General features: G+C 35.8%; 2 protein-coding genes and 1 pseudogene across 3 annotated transcripts in view; 2 read left to right on the top strand and 1 right to left on the bottom strand.

Annotated features, from left to right (window-relative positions):
* The window catches only part of IL1RAP (interleukin 1 receptor accessory protein), a 244,081-nt gene extending 240,471 nt beyond the window's left edge, over nucleotides 1-3,610 (top strand). The window contains exon 13 of the transcript NR_190886.1: nucleotides 2,711-3,610. The gene's annotated coding sequence lies outside the window, so the exon portion shown is untranslated. The remainder of the gene's footprint in view (nucleotides 1-2,710) is intronic.
* The window catches only part of GMNC (geminin coiled-coil domain containing), a 137,571-nt gene that overhangs the window by 29,793 nt on the left and 88,350 nt on the right, over nucleotides 1-19,428 (bottom strand). The gene's annotated exons all lie outside the window — the stretch shown is intronic.
* Nucleotides 9,657-10,156, top strand: LOC104970908 (large ribosomal subunit protein uL23-like; annotated as a pseudogene). Its single transcript, XR_001500615.2, has one exon. The product of XR_001500615.2 is annotated as a large ribosomal subunit protein uL23-like (transcript).

Here is a 19,428-nt window from a genome sequence, read left to right as displayed (position 1 = left end):
ATGATACAGGGGATGGTAGTAAAGAATGATAATTATTTGCTATATTTGTACTTGCACTACATGAGAAGTGATATATTGTTATTTGAAAGAGGACTTGTATTTGTTTCAAATGTATATTGCAAACTCAAGGGCAATCACCAAAGAAAGTAAACAAATTATAACTGATACGCTAAGAAAGGAAAGAAAATGGAAACCTATTAAGTGCTCAATCTAAAAAGAGAATCAATGAAATAAAAAGCTGATTCTTTGAAAAGATTGATAAAATGAATAAGCCTAATTATAGAATGAAAATGTATAAATACTGTTTTGGTGAAATTTCTCTTGCAGCACACTCAAAATACTTCTACTTAAATATTTACATTTCTTCACTATTGCAAAAAAAATCCAGGAAACATTTGGCTTGTCCAAAAAAAAAAAAAAAAAACATTAATCTTTTTACTACCACTTATGCTGTTGAAAAGAGATAACTAATATTCATGATGAATTATACAAAAGTACTAGCTGACAGATTTCCAGAATTCATATCTTTTCCATTTAGATGTCTAGCACCAAACTGTCTTGACATTCTTATAAAGATTTGAGGGAAAATGGCCTAAGAATTTGTTTACTTGTAAGTATGATGGGATTTAATCTCGGTAGTTGAGTAGGTGGGCGATTCTGCAAATGCTTTGCCATGCAGCAAATATATTCATACATCCACCTAAATAAAAACTGTTGAATTTAAGTTAATGTCCTTTTTCTTTTCCATCTTTCCCCTACAAGACATCACATACACTTTGCTGAATATTCAAAATTGAGAATATCTCACCTTTGGAAACAAAATTTCTGCTTGAAGTTCTTACTTTATAAATCTTTCAAAAAAGCTTGTTTTCAAAAATACTTAAACAGATCTGCAGATGGCAGAGATTTCACATTTTCGTAGATGACACATGGTTTTTTCAGTAAGAGAATCTTATGATGATATAGCTCATTTTACATATAGCATTATGAACTTATTCTATAAAACTTATGTGTGAGAAATGCCACATTTACATTTTTTCCCTAGGTTAAATTAAACCTAGCTCTGAGACCTTATCACCATGCTAGTAAAGTATCCAGTATCACTCATGATGGCGTATATCAAGCTTACTTGGTGTCAGGACAGTGGAAACATGCATGATCCTTTTGCTATTGTGATCACATGGTTAGCTCTTCTCAACTATAAAATATCACTTTTGAATGTTAGGACTGTATCTTTTTCTTGGTCAAAGACTGTGCTCCTGGCTCAGCAGCACTGCTATTGTTACTTACAAAGAGTGGTACCAAAAAACCATTCTGCACATGCAATAGCCTGACCTCTTACAGGAGTCCAGCCAAACTCTGTATGGCATAGATTGCAAGTTGCCGTCACCTCTAAATTCTCTGCCACTTCCATAATTCTTCAAAGAGAATCCAACTCTCCTTCCAGTCTGGCTGTATTTCTCTCACTGACCAAATACTTGTCTCTTTCCTTTCTTCGCCTTCAATGAAACGTCAGCTTAATTTCTTCCTCAGAGGCCTGGATAGGGTCATTCTTCAACAATTAACACGTCACATCACATACATAGCCATTAATAACACATACACCCCAGCAGTGAAAGTGCCAAGTACTAGCCATTGGATCAACTAATGAACTCCCTATCACATTATTCAGAGGGAAGAAGCCTTGTGCCATCTTCTCAGATGTTGAGAAGTATAAAAATACTTCAGGTAAAAGAAGGATAAAAACATGAAGAAAACATGAAGAAAAAAACATGGACTATAAGACCTAAGGAAAACAAAAATGAAAATTTCTTATTAAAAGGGTAAAATATACTGCAAAATGGCATTATTTTTCCAATTCATCACTATGATTTACAGGGCTACATTTTATAGTCAAAAGATTACATGAAAAAATTCTAATTAAAAAATTATTCATCCCATGATTTTAACTTTCAAAAAATTTAATTTCAAGAAACTTGAGCTGAATCAATCCAGCATATTTGAACCGTACAATTTGGTTTTGTTCACTTGCAGTTTCCATCTGGGATCGAAATATACGCTGCCAAAGAAAGCCTAGGAAGGTGGCTTATATGGGTTTCCCATCTGGGATCTCTGATACTCGGCCAGCAGTCTCCTGGGAGACCTTGCATTGGGTCATAGCCAGATTCAGGGCTGTTATTTTGAGTGTTTAATGTTAGCATAAAACCAAATGAAAATTAAATAAGGTGTGGAACAGGACAGGGCCTTCTCCAGTGGGTGAGCAGCACATCTTTTGGGATCAGCCATTCGATGCTGGAGTTAGCTATTTATCATGGGTTTGACCTTTGGCCAATTACTTAATTCCTTTAAACCTAAAGTTCATCATATGCAGTTATAAACGAAGCATTTATCACAATAGTGTGTGTTAGTAGCTCAGTCGTGTCTGACTCTTTGCAACCCCAAGGACTGTTGCCCACAAGGCTTTTCTGTCTATGGAATTCTCCAGGCAAATATACTGGAGTGGGTAGCCTTTCCCTTCTCTAGGGTATCTTTATGACCCAGGGATCAAACCTGGATGTCCTGTGTTACAGGAAGATTCTTTACCATCCGAACCACCAGGGAATACTTATTACCTAATAGAACTCAATAAATAATATATTTGCTAATTAACTCTAATTATTAATGCCAATAGATTGAATATTCAAGTTTGTCATTTTTTGTCATTTCTAAGGTATTGTCTCAGAGAAGGTGATGGCACCCCACTCCAGTACTCTTGCCTGGAAAATCCCACCGACGGAGGAGCCTGGTAGGCTGCAGTCCATGGGGTTGCGAAGAGTCGGACACGACTGAGTGACTTGCCTTTCACTTTTCACCTTCATGCATTGGAGAAGGATATGGTAGCCTACTCCAGTGTTCTTGCCTGGAGAATCCCAGGGACAGGGGAGCCTGGGGGGCTGCCGTCTATGGGGTCACACAGAGTCGGACACGACTGAAGTGACTTAGCAAGGTATTGTCTAAACAATGCTATAGAAATAACACAAGTGAAAAGTAAAAAAAAAAAAAAGAAATCACCGAAAATTTCATTCACCATCTTAAAAGTCAGGCACAAGTTCTTATTTTTTTTTAATTATTAGTATCCATATGTATGCTAACAATATTTATATAGTGAAAGCACACTATAATACAACTTCAAAAGTCGATAAAATTTCACTTTCCTCTAAACAGGGAACATATTCAGTGTGATATACCTTTTGTGTAATACATATTATTGAGTTGAATAAGAATTTTAAGAGTAGTCTCTGTAGCCAATATTTTTAATGAGTGGACTATAATTTACCTAACTAAATTCATTATAGCCATAACCATAGTTTCCAGTCTGCAAAAAAAGCATCCTAATTTATGACTGTTATATAGATCATTGAATATCTGTTAATTTTAGTGCTAGTTTTCTCTTTAAATAGTGTCTCAACTTGAATAAATTATTTTGGTTAACTTTTTATTTTATAAATAACATTGTGAAGGACATCTTTTCATATATAGTTTTTACTCTTCTGGCATTATTCCTCTGGGAGAAATTAACAAGATTAGGATTTAGTCAGGTGGAGATATTACAAAATAAACTGTAAACTCTTCCGTTTTGTGTGATTCTTTTAATAAAGAAAATGATAATCTGTTCATTTTCTTATAATTTCTCTTTAATTATGTTCTGTCATCAAAGTTCAGATGGAATTAGTCAAATTGTCCGTCTGTCTGTGGTTTCTCTACAAATGGATTTTAGGATCTATCAAAAACAACCAAGGCAAAAATGTCTATTCTCTATAAAACTTTATTTTACAAGTAGCTTCCAAACTGTGGTTTGATTGATCAACGTATGCATGAGCTAAAGTAAGTATTAATTTTCCACATTTCCTTATTTTTATGAATTAAATTAAAATATCTTATAAACTCCCAACTCAGGAATGTCAAAAAGTTGATTATCAATGTTTAAAGGACTCCTATCCTTCTTTGGCACCTACATGGTCCTAACTAATAGGCTCATATGGAGAAGTCTTAATAGTCTGGGTTATTTCCATCACTATCATTGTTTTCTTTGGTTTCTCAGGAACTGTGTTGTGAAGTATAACTTTCATGGTTGATGTCTTCCTGGAACACAGGGATCTTCAACTTTCCACTACAACTGGAGTTCTTTGAGTATAGCTTCTAAAGGAAACTGCATGGCTATTTTCTCTTTGATTGTCAGGGAGACCACACCTAGTCGGTTTCCAGGGTTACTCTATGTTTTAGTCATCTATGACAAATCGCCATAAACTTAGTATCTTAAACAACAAACATTTATTTCTCATGATTCTGGAGGCTGAAAAGGTCAAGACCAAGACTTCTGGCTGGCAGACCCAGTGTCTGGTAAAGCCTGCTTCTTGGTTTGCAGATGGGTGTATCCTCATATGGTAGAGAACAGAGAGAGAGAGAGGGAGCAAATGCTTCAATCTCTTCTTACAAGGACACTAATCCTATTTATGAGGTCTCCACCTTAATGACCAATTACATCCCAAGACATCACCTCCTAAAACAATCACATTGGGGGTTAGGATTTCAACAGATGAATTTGGGGAGCAGAGACACAAACTTTCTGATAACGTTCTCCTTTTGTCTAGTTCCCAGGGCTTCCTTGTGAATAATTCTACCTAATTCCCTCAAGGGCATACGTCTTGCAGAATACTGTCAGTGCATTTTGGGTTTATCTTCCAGAGCAGCTCTAACTCCATTTGAAGTACATAAAGCACACAATGCTATTAATTACTCTTAATGGGGAAGATAGGTTAGAACTAAATATCTCCAAAGCCTAGTTGCCATCTGGAGGGTGAAGAATGGAATAAATGCTAGATGCTTTATTTTTTGTTGTTGAGATAATATTAGTTTGATAATAATATTAGTGATAATAATGCTTTTAAATGATATCAATTGAATCTTTTTATTTTTTTGCTTTTTCCTTTACATATCATAATTTATTTGCCAGCTATAAGAAGCCCTGTTAGGTGCTGTGAGGAATCTGATACTTACGTGGGATGGTGGATGGGATCAAGGTAAAACTTTATGAAGTGGTCTTAAGAGAATCACTTTCTATTAAGTAGCTTAGAATCTAGTCTAGTGGTTGAAAGCAGGCTCTATGGATTCAGATCCCAGCTCTGTCACTTACTATCTGTGGTCAAATCAGTTGATTTCTCCATACTTTAGTTTTCTCGTCTGTCAAATGGTTAACAATGACCTTCTGGGATTGTTATGAAGATTGTATGTTAATATGTATTATAATATTGTTAATATGATGGTAAAAGGAACTTAGAAGAATATATGATGCATAATAAATTTTAACTATAATATGGTGTGAAAAGCACAAACAATATATAAAAGGAAAATGAAAGAGAAATTAGATTCTCCTGGGAGGAACAGCAATGTTCTCACACAGGAGATAACTAAATTGATCTTTGAATAATGGGTAGAAATCAAAACAGGTAGAGGTAAGATCATTTCACATGAGAAAAGTGTAAGTACATAGAGGTTTGGGTTTTTTTTTTATTTGAAAAAAATTCCTTAGCCTCATATGTGAGGCAAATAGGATGCAAGAGAAGGTTTTCAAGTGATGCAGCATGATATTATGTTGGAAATACGAGTTGAGGCAATCAAAAAATCTTATACATCAAGTTAAAATACTATGATCTTACCCTCTTAGGTAACAAAACATTATCAGAGCTTTTCTGAGCAAGTAACAAATAGAGTCTTGCAGTTTTTATGGAAACTATAATAGCAATGCTATGCCTGGTTCGGAAGGGAAAGACACTGTAGACTGGTAGATTTCTGAAAGTGTTTGTGCGTGATGACTGAGCAGGGAGAGTTAAAGATAATGGTGGCTTTCTGGCTGAGTGACTGAAAGAATATTTATCCTATTAACTGAGCTAAGAAAAATACTGTACACATTGAGAATAATAAGTAAGGGAAGTCTGGCCTTTAGGGCTGTCAATCCTGTATGTTTCTACCAGTCTAAATTTGGCATGCAGATGGTACCATTATTATTATTGTTGCTTAACATTTACTGAGTGTCGACAGCAAGCTAAGCCTGGTGTGGAACATTGGAAGGCACGCATATCTCCACATTTCCACTCCCACCTCCATCTGGTCCCTTTGCTTTGTTATTGTCATATTTTCTCAGCACTTATAAGTTGGTCACTGGTTTGTTATTCATTTAATAATTACTAAGTATGAGATGGCATTCATTTATCAATCAGTAAGTCATAATAAATGGGTACATGGGCCTAATATTTTGTTTAAATAAGGGTTGCCGTACCTGTATTACTTAGTGCTTTGCAATTTTGTGACAAGGTTTGCATTTGTTGCTCATTCAGATCTTAAGAAAATATGAAGCCACTGTTTTGTTTCAAAATATTTAAAATCACAGAAACATGAATAGAATAATATTACAGATTAATATTATTAATAATGTTATCACCGCTTCAGACACACACATATACATTTTTTAAATAAAGAGAAAGAACATTATATTATCAGATAAATTCAAAATCGCTTTCTTTTTCTCTGCCCAGTACTAACTACCTCTCTCTATATAGCTTCCAGAAGTAATCACCATGAAAAACCTAACATATCTTATATCTTTCTAGCCAATTATATTGTACTTTTATTACCTATATGTGCATCTTCATAGAACATTTAGTATGATTTTGTGTATTTTAAATTTTTAATTAAATTATTTTATTCTGTGTGTTTAAATCTAAAAATTGTTCATTCAACATTTTATTCATGATCTTTACAATTAAGCTTAGCTATTGCCTATTAGTAAGTCTCTCAATTCAGGGATAAATTATAAATTATTTAGCCATTTTCCTGTTTGTAATATTTTGACTGCTTTTGATTTTTGCTATTGTAAACATTATTTCAACAAAAATCTTTGTATGTGTACCATGTGGCACATATACAAGGATTTTTTTCTAGCTATTAGAATTCAAATTACTAGGCCTTTGGATATTAATGCATATTCACATTTTTAACTGTAATCAATATCGCAAAATTTACTCTGTAATATGATTGTACTATTTCACACTTCTAGCAGCAATGTATCAGACTTTCTGTTTTCCACAGCATACACCATGATCTGGTATTGTTACCTTCTTTTCATTTTGCTAATCTTATGGTTGTAAAATGGAACATCATTACTGTAATATGTATTCCCCTGATTGCTAGTGAGAGTTAATATCTTTTTAAATCCTTATGGGGCTTCCCTGGTGGCTCAGATGTAAAGAATCTACCTGCAATGTGGAAGACCTGGGTTCGATCCCTGGGTTGGGAGGATCCTCTGAAGGAGGGCATGACAACCCACTCCAGTATTCTTGCCTGGAAAATCCCCATGGACAGAGGAGCCTGGTGGGCTACAGTCCATGGGGCCGCAGAGTCGGATACAACCGAGCGACTAAGCACATAAACACAGTATATCCTTAAGAGCCATTCAATTTTCCTTGTTAGTGAACTGCCTTTTCATATATTTTGCCTACCTTCCTATTGAGTTATATTCCTATTAATTTTTAGCTGCTTAATTGAAATTTGATTGATATATAATAAAATGCATATATTTAAAGTATGCAAGTTCATGAACTTTGGTGTAAATATATATCAGTGTAGTCAAGGTAATTATTGGTAGAAGCTTTTAACATATTCTTAGCAATAAATTTGTTTGTTAAATATTTTGTAATATATACTACCACGATCGGGCTTCCCTTATGGCTCAACTGGTAAAGAATCTGCCTGCAATGATGGAGACCTGGGTGTGATCCCTGGGTTGGCAAGATACCCTGGAGAAGGGAAAGGCTACCCACTCCAGTATTCTGGCCTAGAGAATTCCATGGACTACATAGTTCATGGGATCACAAAGAATCAGAGACAACTGAACGACTTTCACTTTCAGTTTTCACTACCATAATCTGGCTCATCATTCATCTTACTAGGTCGTCATTAGTCATAATAATTTAAAAACTTAATCTAGTTCTTTACTAGTCTAATTTTTAATGGATTTTGCTAATTTTGTATATCAAACTAATACTTTTTAAATCTAAGAGTTCAAAGTTATCTTACTGTTTTCCTCTAATAGTTTTAAAATATTTTTCTCATTTTAAAATAACTAATTCATGTGGATTTACCTTTTATGGGAAAAGGAATGAAACTTAATCTTTTCTATACAGATAGTTGTTCCAGCACACCATTTACTGAATTCCCTCTTCATTCCTCATTGATGGGTAACATCATTTCTATCATATATTAACAATTTTTTTTGCATAAAAATTGTTTTGGAGAAGTCTAAACTCCAAACATTGTATTATTTCTCTATTCCTGGGTCAATAGCAGAGAGATATGATTGTTAATACCTTAAACTATCATATTAGGAAGGTTTCTCTCCAATTATTATTACTCCATATCTTACTGCTTGTTTTTATTCCTTAGTCTCCCAGTACCATTCCCTCTCTCCCTCTCTTTTTTCCTACCTCTATCTCTATCTCTCTCTTTTTCTCTTATGATCTCAATCAGAATTGCATTAAATTAATAAATTAATTTTGAAGGATTGACATTTTAATATTAGTATTTTTCACTTGAGAATATTGTTTTCTATTTATTCAATCTAATTTTAGAGTCTTCAACTTTGTTTCACAAATCCCACTATGATTTATAATCTTTGTGTTATCTTAAATGACTTATCTTGTTCTATGACATTGTTATTTGGATGTGGCTGAAATATTTAAATTATATTTATTTTTGTGAGTTGACTAGATAACATGAAAATCCTATTGTATTTTCTGTGCCTTATCTCCATATTCTCATTGTTTTAAGTAAATGATATTAACTTTTTATTTTCTAATATCTCTTTTCCTTTTATCTTGTTTCATGAGTGTGAAATGGTAAAATATTGGCTGTTATTGACAATAGTGATTAATTCTTTCATTAATTAAAAGGCATCTCCAGGTTCATCTTAGAACATTATGTTTATGATTGTCAGTAGTAATTTCATTAATCACTTTAAGGAAATTTCCTCTATTCCTACTTTGCTAAAACATTCTTATTATTATTTTAAATTATCAATAAATGTTTAATTTTATTGAGTAGCTTTTTATTTATTAAGCTAATCTGAATATTTCTCAAATTTAATCTGCTAAAATACATAATTAAATCAATTACAGTTTCATTTGACTATAATTTCTCTCTTATGGTAAATCCCACTGACTGATGATATAATCCATGCACACACACACACACACACACTACTGTATTAAAGTTGCTTAACTTCTTTAATACGTTTAGATTTTATGTTCATATGTAAAAATGTTCTATAATTTTTAAGTGTCATAGTTTTACCTGTCTCATAAAATTAGTTGCACCAGGTTCCGCTTTTTGAGTCTCTGCAATATTTAGTGTAATAAATAGTATGCAATTTTATTTTATTAATTTATGCTTTTATCTTCTACATTCCATGTACTTGTGTTTATTCTATGGTTCTTTTTCTGGCTTCTTGATTCAAACTTTAGCTCATTTACTTTCATTTTTTCTTTTTTCTTATCACAGACTTTGTTTTGTCTGCTAGCAAGTATTCAAGAGTTTTAAAAATTTATTTGAAGCCTGATAAATATACAGTTGTAAACTCCATGTTGAAGGCCAAGAAAGCAGTGTTGAAAGGTGTCCACAGCCACAAAAAAAAAGAAGATCCGGACGTCACCCACCTTCCGGCGGCCCAAAACACTGCGGCTCAGGAGGCAGCCCAAATATCCTCGGAAGAGCGCCCCTAGGAGAAACAAACTTGACCACTATGCCATCATCAAATTCCCCCTCACCACTGAGTCAGCCATGAAGAAAATAGAAGACAACAACACACTGGTATTCATTGTGGACGTCAAGGCCAACAAGCACCAAATTAAACAGGCTGTGAAGAAGCTCTATGACATTGACGTGGCTAAGGTCAATACTCTGATCAGGCCTGATGGAGAGAAGAAGGCATATGTTCGACTGGCTCCTGACTATGATGCTTTGGATGTTGCCAACAAAATTGGCATCATCTAAACTGAGTCCAGCTGGCTAATTCCAAATATAAAAGTTTTCACTATAAAAAAAAAAAAGAATTTATATTTTCTTTCTAGCATTCATGTAATTATATGTACATAATTAGATACAATATATACAAATTATATAAACACTAAATAATAAAATAGCATAAATATATGCATATTTATATATAATTGTCTTATACATATTTTTATATCTGCCAAGGCAGTTCAGGATAGTCACCTAAACAAATAATACTGAAACTATGATATTTTTCTACAAAAGAACTTTCAGTGTCACTTTGCACTGTAAAAGATTAAGCTGAAATGAATGATAAACACAAATATCAAGTGTAAACATATAAAACTGATAGAAGAAAATTCTTGTGATCTTGGGTCAAACAACAATTTTAAAGCTACAACACAAAAATGATGACTGCAATTTTTTCAAAAAATTGATAAAATTGGACATCTTCAAAATAAAAGTCTTGCATTTCAAAAGACACTTTAGAAAAATAACAGAATAACTTTAGACTATATGACAATATGCACAAAATATTTCTGATGAGAGACTTGTATTCTGAATATATAAAGACCTATTATAACTTAATAAGAAAATAGTTCAGAGTATACAGAAACTTAATCAAAGATGATGCACAGGTAGCAAGTAATACCATGAAAATCTGCTCACTACTATCAGTCATTGCTGCTGCTGCTGCTGCTAAGTCACTTCAGTCGTGTCCGACTCTGTACAACCCCATAGACAACAGCCCAACAGGCTCCTCTGTCCCTGGGATTCTCCAGGCAAGAACACTGGAGTGGGTTGCCATTTCCTTCTCCAATGCATGTGAAAAGTGAAAGTGAAGTCGCTCAGTCGTGTCTGACTCTTAGCGACCCCATGGACTGCAGCCCACCAGGCTCCTCTGTCCATGGGATTTTCCAGGCAAGAGTACTGGAGTGGGATGCCATTGCCTTCTCCAAATATCAGTCATTAACCACATGCAAATTTTAATCACAATGAAATATTACTACACTGTTATTAGAATGACTAAAATAGAACAGAGTACCAGGTACTGGCAAGAATGTGGAGCAACTGGAATATTTATATATTGTTGGGCTGCCGTCTGTGGGGTCGCACAGAGTCGGACACGACTGAAGTGACTTAGCGGCGGCGGCAGCAGCAGTGGGAATGTAAATTAGTATAGGCATGTGACAAATCAGTTTTCTCCAACTTCGACAATGATTTGACTCAGAAATCTCACTCCTGTGTGCTTTCTCAAGAGAAATAAAATGCATGTTCACAAAAAAAATTACAAAAAGGAAAAGAACTGTATGGGAAAGTTTATTGCAGTGTTGATAGTTGCCAAAAACTAGAAACAACGCAGCTGTCCGTCAATTGTTAAATGGATAAACAAACTGTGGAACAGTATGCGATGCAATTCTATTCAGCAATAAAGTGGAAGGATTTATTGATGCATGCAGCACATGGGTAGCTAGCAAATACATGATGCTAAGTGAGAGAAGCCAAACTCAGAAAGCCACAAACTGTATTATTCCATTAATAAGATGTTCTGGCAAAGCCAAAATGGTAAGTACAAAAACAAAAAAGAACAGTGGTAACCAGGGTTTGGATGTGGGGACAGTAGGTTGACAAAGGAGCATTTGAGCAGTTTGGGGGTTGATGTAAATGGTGACTCTTTTTATTGTGCTAGTGGTTACACAACCACATGCATTTGTTAAAAATCATAGAATTGCACTTGGAAAAAAGAAAAGTTTATTGCACATGAATTATTTCCACAACAGATTTCCCAGCCCGGGGACATGGCAAAGGGACTGAGAACCCCCAGGGAATTTGACTTTGAAGGCCAGTGGGATTTGATTACAGAACTTACACAAGACTGAGGAAACAGACTCTTGGAAGGCAGAAGCAAAGCCTGTGCACACCAGGACCCAGGAGAAAGAAGCAATGACTCTGCAAGAGACTGACCCAGAAGTGCCTGTGAGTGTCCAGGAGTCTCTGGCGGAGGTGTGGGTCGACAGTGGCCTGTTGCAGGGTCAGGGGCATTGAATACCACAGTGCTTGCACAAGACCTTTTGAAGGAGGTCGCCATTATCTTCATTACCCCCACAATAGTTTGGTCTCAGGTCAAACAATAGGGAGGGAACACAGCAGCCCTGTCCACCAACAGAAAGTTGGATTAAAGATTTAATGAACATGGCCCCACCCATCAGAACAAGACCCACTTTCCCGCAATGTCAGTCTCTCCCATCAGGAAGCCTCCATAAAACTCTTATCATAATCCATCATAGGGCAGACAGAATGAAAACCACAATCACAGAAAACTATCAAACTGATCACATGGTCCACAGCCTTGTCTAACTCAATGAAACTATGATTCATGCCATGTGGGGCCACCAAAGACAGACAGGTCATGGTGGAGAGTTCTGAAAAAATGTGGTCCACTGGAGAAAGGAATGGCAAACCACTTCAGTATCCTTGCCTTGAGAACCCCATGAGCAGTATGAAAAGGCAAAAAGATATGACACTGAAAGATAATGTCCCCAGGTCGGTAGGTGCCCAATATACTACTGGAGAAGAATATAGAAATAACTCCAGAAAGAGTGAAGAAACAAAGACAAAGAGAAAACAATGACCACTTGTTGAGGTGACTGGTGAGGGAAGTAAAATCTGATGTTTTAAAAAACAATATTGCATAGGAATCAGGAATGTTAGGTCCATGAATCAAGCTAAATTGGAAGTGGTCAAACAGATGGCAAGAGTGAACATAGACGTTTTAGGAATCAGTGGACTAAAACAGACTGGAACGGATTAATTTAATTCAGATAACCAGTGTATCTATTACAGTGGGCAAGAATCCCCTAGAAGAAATGGAGTAGCCTTCATAGTCAACAAAAGAGTCCAAAATGCAGTACTTGGATACAATCTCATGAACAAGAAAATGATCTTGGTTCATTTCCAAGGCAAACTATTTAATATCACAGCAATCCAAGTCTATGCCTCAACCAGTAATGCTGAAGATGCTGAAGGTGAATGGTTCTATGAAGACCTGCAAGACCTTCTAGAACTAACACCCAAAGAAGATGTCCTTTTCATCACTGGGGACTAGAATGCAAAAGTAAGAAGTAAAGGGATACTTGGAGTAACAGGCAAATTTGGCCTTGGAGGACAAAATGAAACAGGGAAAAGGCTAACAGAGTTTTGCCGAGAGAATGCACTGGTCATAGCAAACAGTCTCTTTCAACAAAAGAAAAGACAACTCTACATATGGACATCACCAGATGGTCAATACTGAAATCAGATTGATTATATTCTTTGCAGCCAAAGATGGAGAAGCTCTATACAGTCAGCAAAAACAAAACCAGGAGCTGACCGTGGCACAGATCACGAATTCCTCATTGCAAAATTCAGACTTAAATTGAAGAAAGTAGGGAAAACCACTAGACCATTCAGGTATGACCTAAATTGAATCCCCTATGATTATACAGTGGAAGTGAGAAATAGATTCAAGGGACTAGATCTGATAGACAGAGTGCCTGATGAACTATGGACAGAGGTTTGTGACATTGTAAAGGGGGCAGTGATAAAGACCATCTCCAAGAAAAAGAAATGCAAAAAGGCAAAACAGTTTTCTGAGAAGGCCTTACAAATAGCTAAGAAAAGAAGAGATGCTAAAGGCAAAGGAGAAAAGGAAAGATATACCCATCTGAATGCAGAGTTCCATAGAATAGCAAGGACAGATAAGAAAGCCTTCCTCACTGATCAAGGCAAAGAAATAGAGGAAAACAATAGGATGGGAAACAGTAGAGATCTCTTCATGAAAATTATAGATACCAAGGAAACATTTCATGCAAAGATGGACACAATAAAGGACAGAAATGGTATGGACCTCACAGAAGTAAAAGGTATTGAGAAGAGGTGGCAAGAATACACAGAAGAACGATACAAAAAAGATCTTCATGATGCAGATAACCACGATAATATGATCACTCACCCAGAGCAGGACACCCTGGAATGTGAAGTCAGGTGGGCCTTAGAAAGCATCACTACAAACAAAGCTAGTGGAGGTGATGGAATTCCAGTTGAGCTATTTCCAGCCCTAAAACATGATGTTGTTAAAGTGCTGCACTCAACATGCCAGCAAATTTGGAAAACTCAGCAGTGGCCACAGAACTGGAAAAGGTCAGTTTTCATTCCAATCCCAAAGAAAAGCAATGCCAAAGAATGTTCAAACTACAACATAATTGCACTCATCTCACACTCTAGCAAAGTAATGCTCAAAATTCTTCAAGTCAGGCTTCAACAGTATATGACCCATGAACTTCCAGATGTTCAAGCTGGATTTAGAAAAGGCAGAGGAACCAGAGGTCGAATTGCCAAATGCATAGGATTATCAAAAAAAACAAGAGAGTTCCAGAAAAACATCTACTTCTGCTTTATTGACTATGCCAAAGCCTTTGACTGTGTGCATCACAACAAACTGTAGACAATTCTTAAAGAGATGGAAATGCCAGACCACCTTACCTGTTTCCTGAGAAATTTGCATGCAGGTCAAGAAGCAACAGTTAGAATTGGACATGGAAAAACAAACTAGTTCCAAATAGGGAAATGAGTATATCAGGGCTGTATATTGTCACCCTGCTGATTTTACTTATATGCAGAGTACATCATGCAAAATGCCAGGCTGGATTGAGCACAAGCTGGGATCAAGATTGCCAGAAGAAGTATCAGTAACCTCAAATATGCAGATGACACCATGCCTATGGCAGAAAGCAGAGAACTAAAGAACCTCTTGGTGAAAGTGAAAGAGGAGAGTGAAAAAATTGGCTTAAAACTCAACATTCAGAAAACTAAGATCATGGCATACGGTCCCATCACTTCATGGCAAATAGATGGAGAAACAATGAAAACAGTCGAAGACTTTATTTGGGGGCCTCCAAAATCACTGCAGATGATGATTGCAGCCATGAAATTAAAAGACGCTTGCTCTTTGGAAGAAAAGTTATGACCAACCTAGACAGCATATTAGAAAGCAGAAACATTATATTGCCAACAAGTTCTGTCTAGTCAAGGCTATATTTTTTCCAGTGGTCATGTATGGATATGAGAATTGGACTAAAAAGAAAGCTTAGAGCTGAAGAATTGATGCTTTTAAACCGTGGTGTTGGAGAAGACTCTTGAGAGTCCCTTGGACTGCAAAGAGATCTAACCAGTCAATCCTCCATGAAATCAGTCCTGAATATTCATTGGAAGGACTGATGCTGAAACTGAAACTCCAACACTTTAGCCATCTGATGTGAAGAACTGACTCATTGGAAAAGACCTTGATGCTGGGAAAGATTGAAGGTGGGAGGAGAAGGGGATGACAGAGGATAAGATGGTTGGATGGCATACCAACTTGATGGACATGAGTTTGAGCAAGCTCTGGGATTAGGTGATGGACAGAGAAGCCTGGCATACTGCAATCCATGGGGTTGCAAAGGGTCAGACACAACTGAGCAACTGAACTGAACTGAACTGAAATTATAGCCTAATAAACCTGACACCTGACTTAATTTTTAAATTTCTTTTTGTATGGAGGAGTCATACATATTTATTGGATATTTTTCTTAAATGCCTTACATTTTTGATAGTATTTAAGATGGTATATTTTTTAAATTCAGTATTGTACCATTTATTAAATCATAAAGTCATGGTTAATTTTTATGATACCTATTAAGTTCCAAGAAACATGCTAAACTGTTACGTTATTCTATTCTACTTTTAAATGTTTTTGGATTTTTCTCTATATAAAATTATCTCATTAGTGGATTATAAACATTTTGTTTATTCCTAAAAACTAAACAGAAAAGAAATTAAATTTCATAGAGTATATGTCATTTACTTAAGTCCACATGGCTTGAAAGTGCCAGAACTATAACTCCAACACTGCTCTTTCAAATGAAAATCCCAGAACATTCTTTAATTCTTCGTGTCTTACTTTTATTATTTATTTGCTTTCATGACTTCATTTCGGGTATTTTTGTGTTGGGTGTGTATTGTTTGTGGCTTCCCAGGTGGCGCTAGTGGTAAAGAACCCATCTGCCAAAGCAAGAGATAAAGAGAGCTGGATCCCTGAGTTCCAAAGATTCCCCGGTGGAGGGTATGGCAACCCACTCCAGTATTCTTGCCTGGAGAGTCCTATGGCCAGAGAAGTCTAGACGGTTATGGTCTATTGAGTCACAAAGAGACAGACATGATTGAAACAACCTAGCAGGCATGCACATGTACTGTTTGGAAAACTCATTTCTGCTTGCCCAGCACCTATTAACCATTTTCTATTAATAAATACTGAATTTCCATAAAGAAAATACCCAGTGCTGCATTCTGTCTGTGGCTTTGGATGGAGTTCAGTTCAGTTCAGTTCAGTCACTCAGTCGTGTCCAACTCTTTGCGACCCCATGAATCACAGCACGCCAGGCCTCCCTGTCCTTCACCAACTCCTGGAGTTCACTCTGACGCACGTTCATTGAGTCAGTGATGCCATCCAGCCATCTCATCCTCTGTTGTCCCCTTCTCCTCATGCCCCCAATCCCTCCCAGCATCAGAGTCTTTTCCAATGAGTCAACTCTTCGCATGAGGTGGCCAAAGTACTGGAGTTTCAGCTTTAGCATCATTCCTTCCAAAGAAATCCCAGGGCTGATCTCCTTCAGAATGGACTGGTTGGATCTCCTTGCAGTCCAAGGGACTCTCAAGAGTCTTCTCCAACACCACAGTTCAAAAGCATCAATTCTTTAGCGCTCAGCCTTCTTCACAGTCCAACTCTCACATCCATACATGATCACAGGAAAAACCATAGCCTTGACTAGACGAACCTTTGTTGGCAAAGTAATGTCTCTGCTTTTCAATATGCTATCTAGGTTGGGGTGTGCACATCTCAGAGAAGCACATATGCTTCTATAATAAAGGGTTTAGGGATCAACACATGACTCACTCCAGGCTTATCATCAATATTTAAAATTTAACAGGAAATATTAGAAGGAGAAACACTCTTCCTCACTAGGTTTACTGTGCAACATGATACGTGTGAGCTTGTCAGAGGCTGCTCGGTGGGGAGAATCTCTGTGAAGATGAGGTGATACCACAGGACAGCTGAATTGAGGAACAGAGATAGACTTCTGATCTTTGATTCAATTTTCCTGATAGCTAAATTTGTCCCTGGAGTTTCCAGTTATGTGAAACAATAAATCAACTTTTTTTTTTTTTGCTTGAACAGATTTCAGTATGAGAGTACCCTCTGATTTACTGAGGCATCAAATAAAACGCTGACTCAGAAACTGAGACGTCTTATATGTAAGTCACAGATAGCATCAAGGGCCTCACAGATTTATAAAGAAGAGAAAGAATGCACATAAATTTATAAATTTATTATGATAATAACTTTTCTACGTTGCCTCAATGTCTGATTACCTCACTTCTGAGAACATTTGTAAAAATAAACTGTATTAGATAAATGTGAACCATTCCTTCATTAGAGCCAAGAAGCAAAAATATACTTCCCATTCTTCCAGATACAGGGAGAAAAAATTTGGAGTAAATCTTTATCTGACTAAAGAGATATAGTCCTAAAAAACTCAGATTCAGATTTTATTTAATGGCAATGGCATATTTTTGGACTTAGATCTAGATTCTCTAAGCATTTTGAATGTTAAAGATCAGAAGAAGATATGATTCTAAACATTTAAAAATAAACAGCTTTAACATCTGTGGGAAAAAGCACAAGATTTGCTAACTAAAGCAACAAATAAAACCAAGGATCTTCTCAGAATCCACAAACTTCTCTCATTTCTGTTAATCATCCCACTGCCAAATAAAAAGGTGAAAAAATAAAAGTCAAAATCTATGCATTGAAAATATTATTACATAAGTTTTTTAAATGCCATAAGTTATAAATCAGCCAAAATCTATGGGCTACTTAATCCCAAATGACATTTAACACTTTCAACCCAGCAAAAGGTTAATCGAGTAATTTTTAGGCCATACCAATATAAAATGGGAGAAGAAATTTAATGACTTTGAGGGAGTTAAATTGTGAAAATTTATGCCTGTAAATACAGATAAAATGCCAATCTCTGTACACAAATAAAGTATATAAATTGACTAAAATCAAGTATGTCTTTGACATATTGTTTTACAGAATTGCATTAGAACTATAGAATAATTCAAAGACAATTGGCATCTTCATAATATCAAGTGTTATGATCCATGAACATGAATTCATAAATCATGAATCCATATGTTCTCTGATTTCCTACATCAATGTTTTGTAATTTTGAGGCTATACAACCTTTAAATTTTTTATTATATTTATGCATAAGAATTTTATTTTGAGGGAACTGTAAATTGTAGTTTTAAAAAATGTGGATTTTCATGTGTGTTTTAGTATATAAAAATATAATTGATTTTCATGTGACACTCATGAGTCCTTCAACCATATCGAAGTCACTGAATAGTTCTAATAATCTTTTTGTAGACTCCTTGAGATTTTCAATATAGAAAATCATTATATGGAAAAAGAAACAATTTGTTCCTTTTATTTTTTTTTATCACTTCATTCCACTGATTAGAAGTTCTAGTTTAATATAAGTAGTCAGGGTCAGGGTCTTTTCAAATGAGTCAACTCTTCTCATCAGATGGCCAAAATATTGGAGTTTCAGCTTCAATATCAGTCCTTTCAATGAACACCCAGGACTAATCTCCTTTAGGATGGACTGGTTGGATCTCCTTGCAGTCCAAGGGACTCTCAAGAGTCTTCTCCAACACCACAGTTCAAAAACATCAATTCTTCAGCACTCAGCTTTCCTTATAGTCCAACTCTCACATCCATATGTGACCACTGGAAAAAGCATAGCCTTGACTAGACGGGCCTTTGTTGACAAAATAATGTCTCTGCTTTTTAATATGCTGTCTAAGTTGGTCATAACCTTCCTTCCAAGGAGTAAGCATCTTTTAATTTCATGGCTTCAGTCAACATTTGCAGTAATTTTTAAGCCCAGAAAAATGAAGTCAGCCACTGTTTCCCCATCTATTTGCCATGAAGTAATGGGACTGGATGCCATGATCTTGGCATGATCTTAGTTTTCTGAATGTTGAGCTTTAAGCCAAATTTTCACTCTGCTCTTTCACTTTCATCCAGAGGCTCTTTATTTATTTATTTTTTTTATAGTACGCATTATGGAAGATACAATGTTTAATTGTTAAATTAGTTGAATACATTGATTCTACTCTTCACCTACTAGTAATCTTCCTACAGAAGTACAGAATGACACCTCAGATGAAATGGAAACAATTATAAACAAGTTAAAA

This window comes from Bos taurus, chromosome 1 (assembly GCF_002263795.3).
Source record: "Bos taurus isolate L1 Dominette 01449 registration number 42190680 breed Hereford chromosome 1, ARS-UCD2.0, whole genome shotgun sequence".
Taxonomy (NCBI): Eukaryota; Metazoa; Chordata; class Mammalia; order Artiodactyla; family Bovidae; genus Bos; species Bos taurus.
This window is presented reverse-complemented; position numbering and strand designations above follow the sequence as displayed.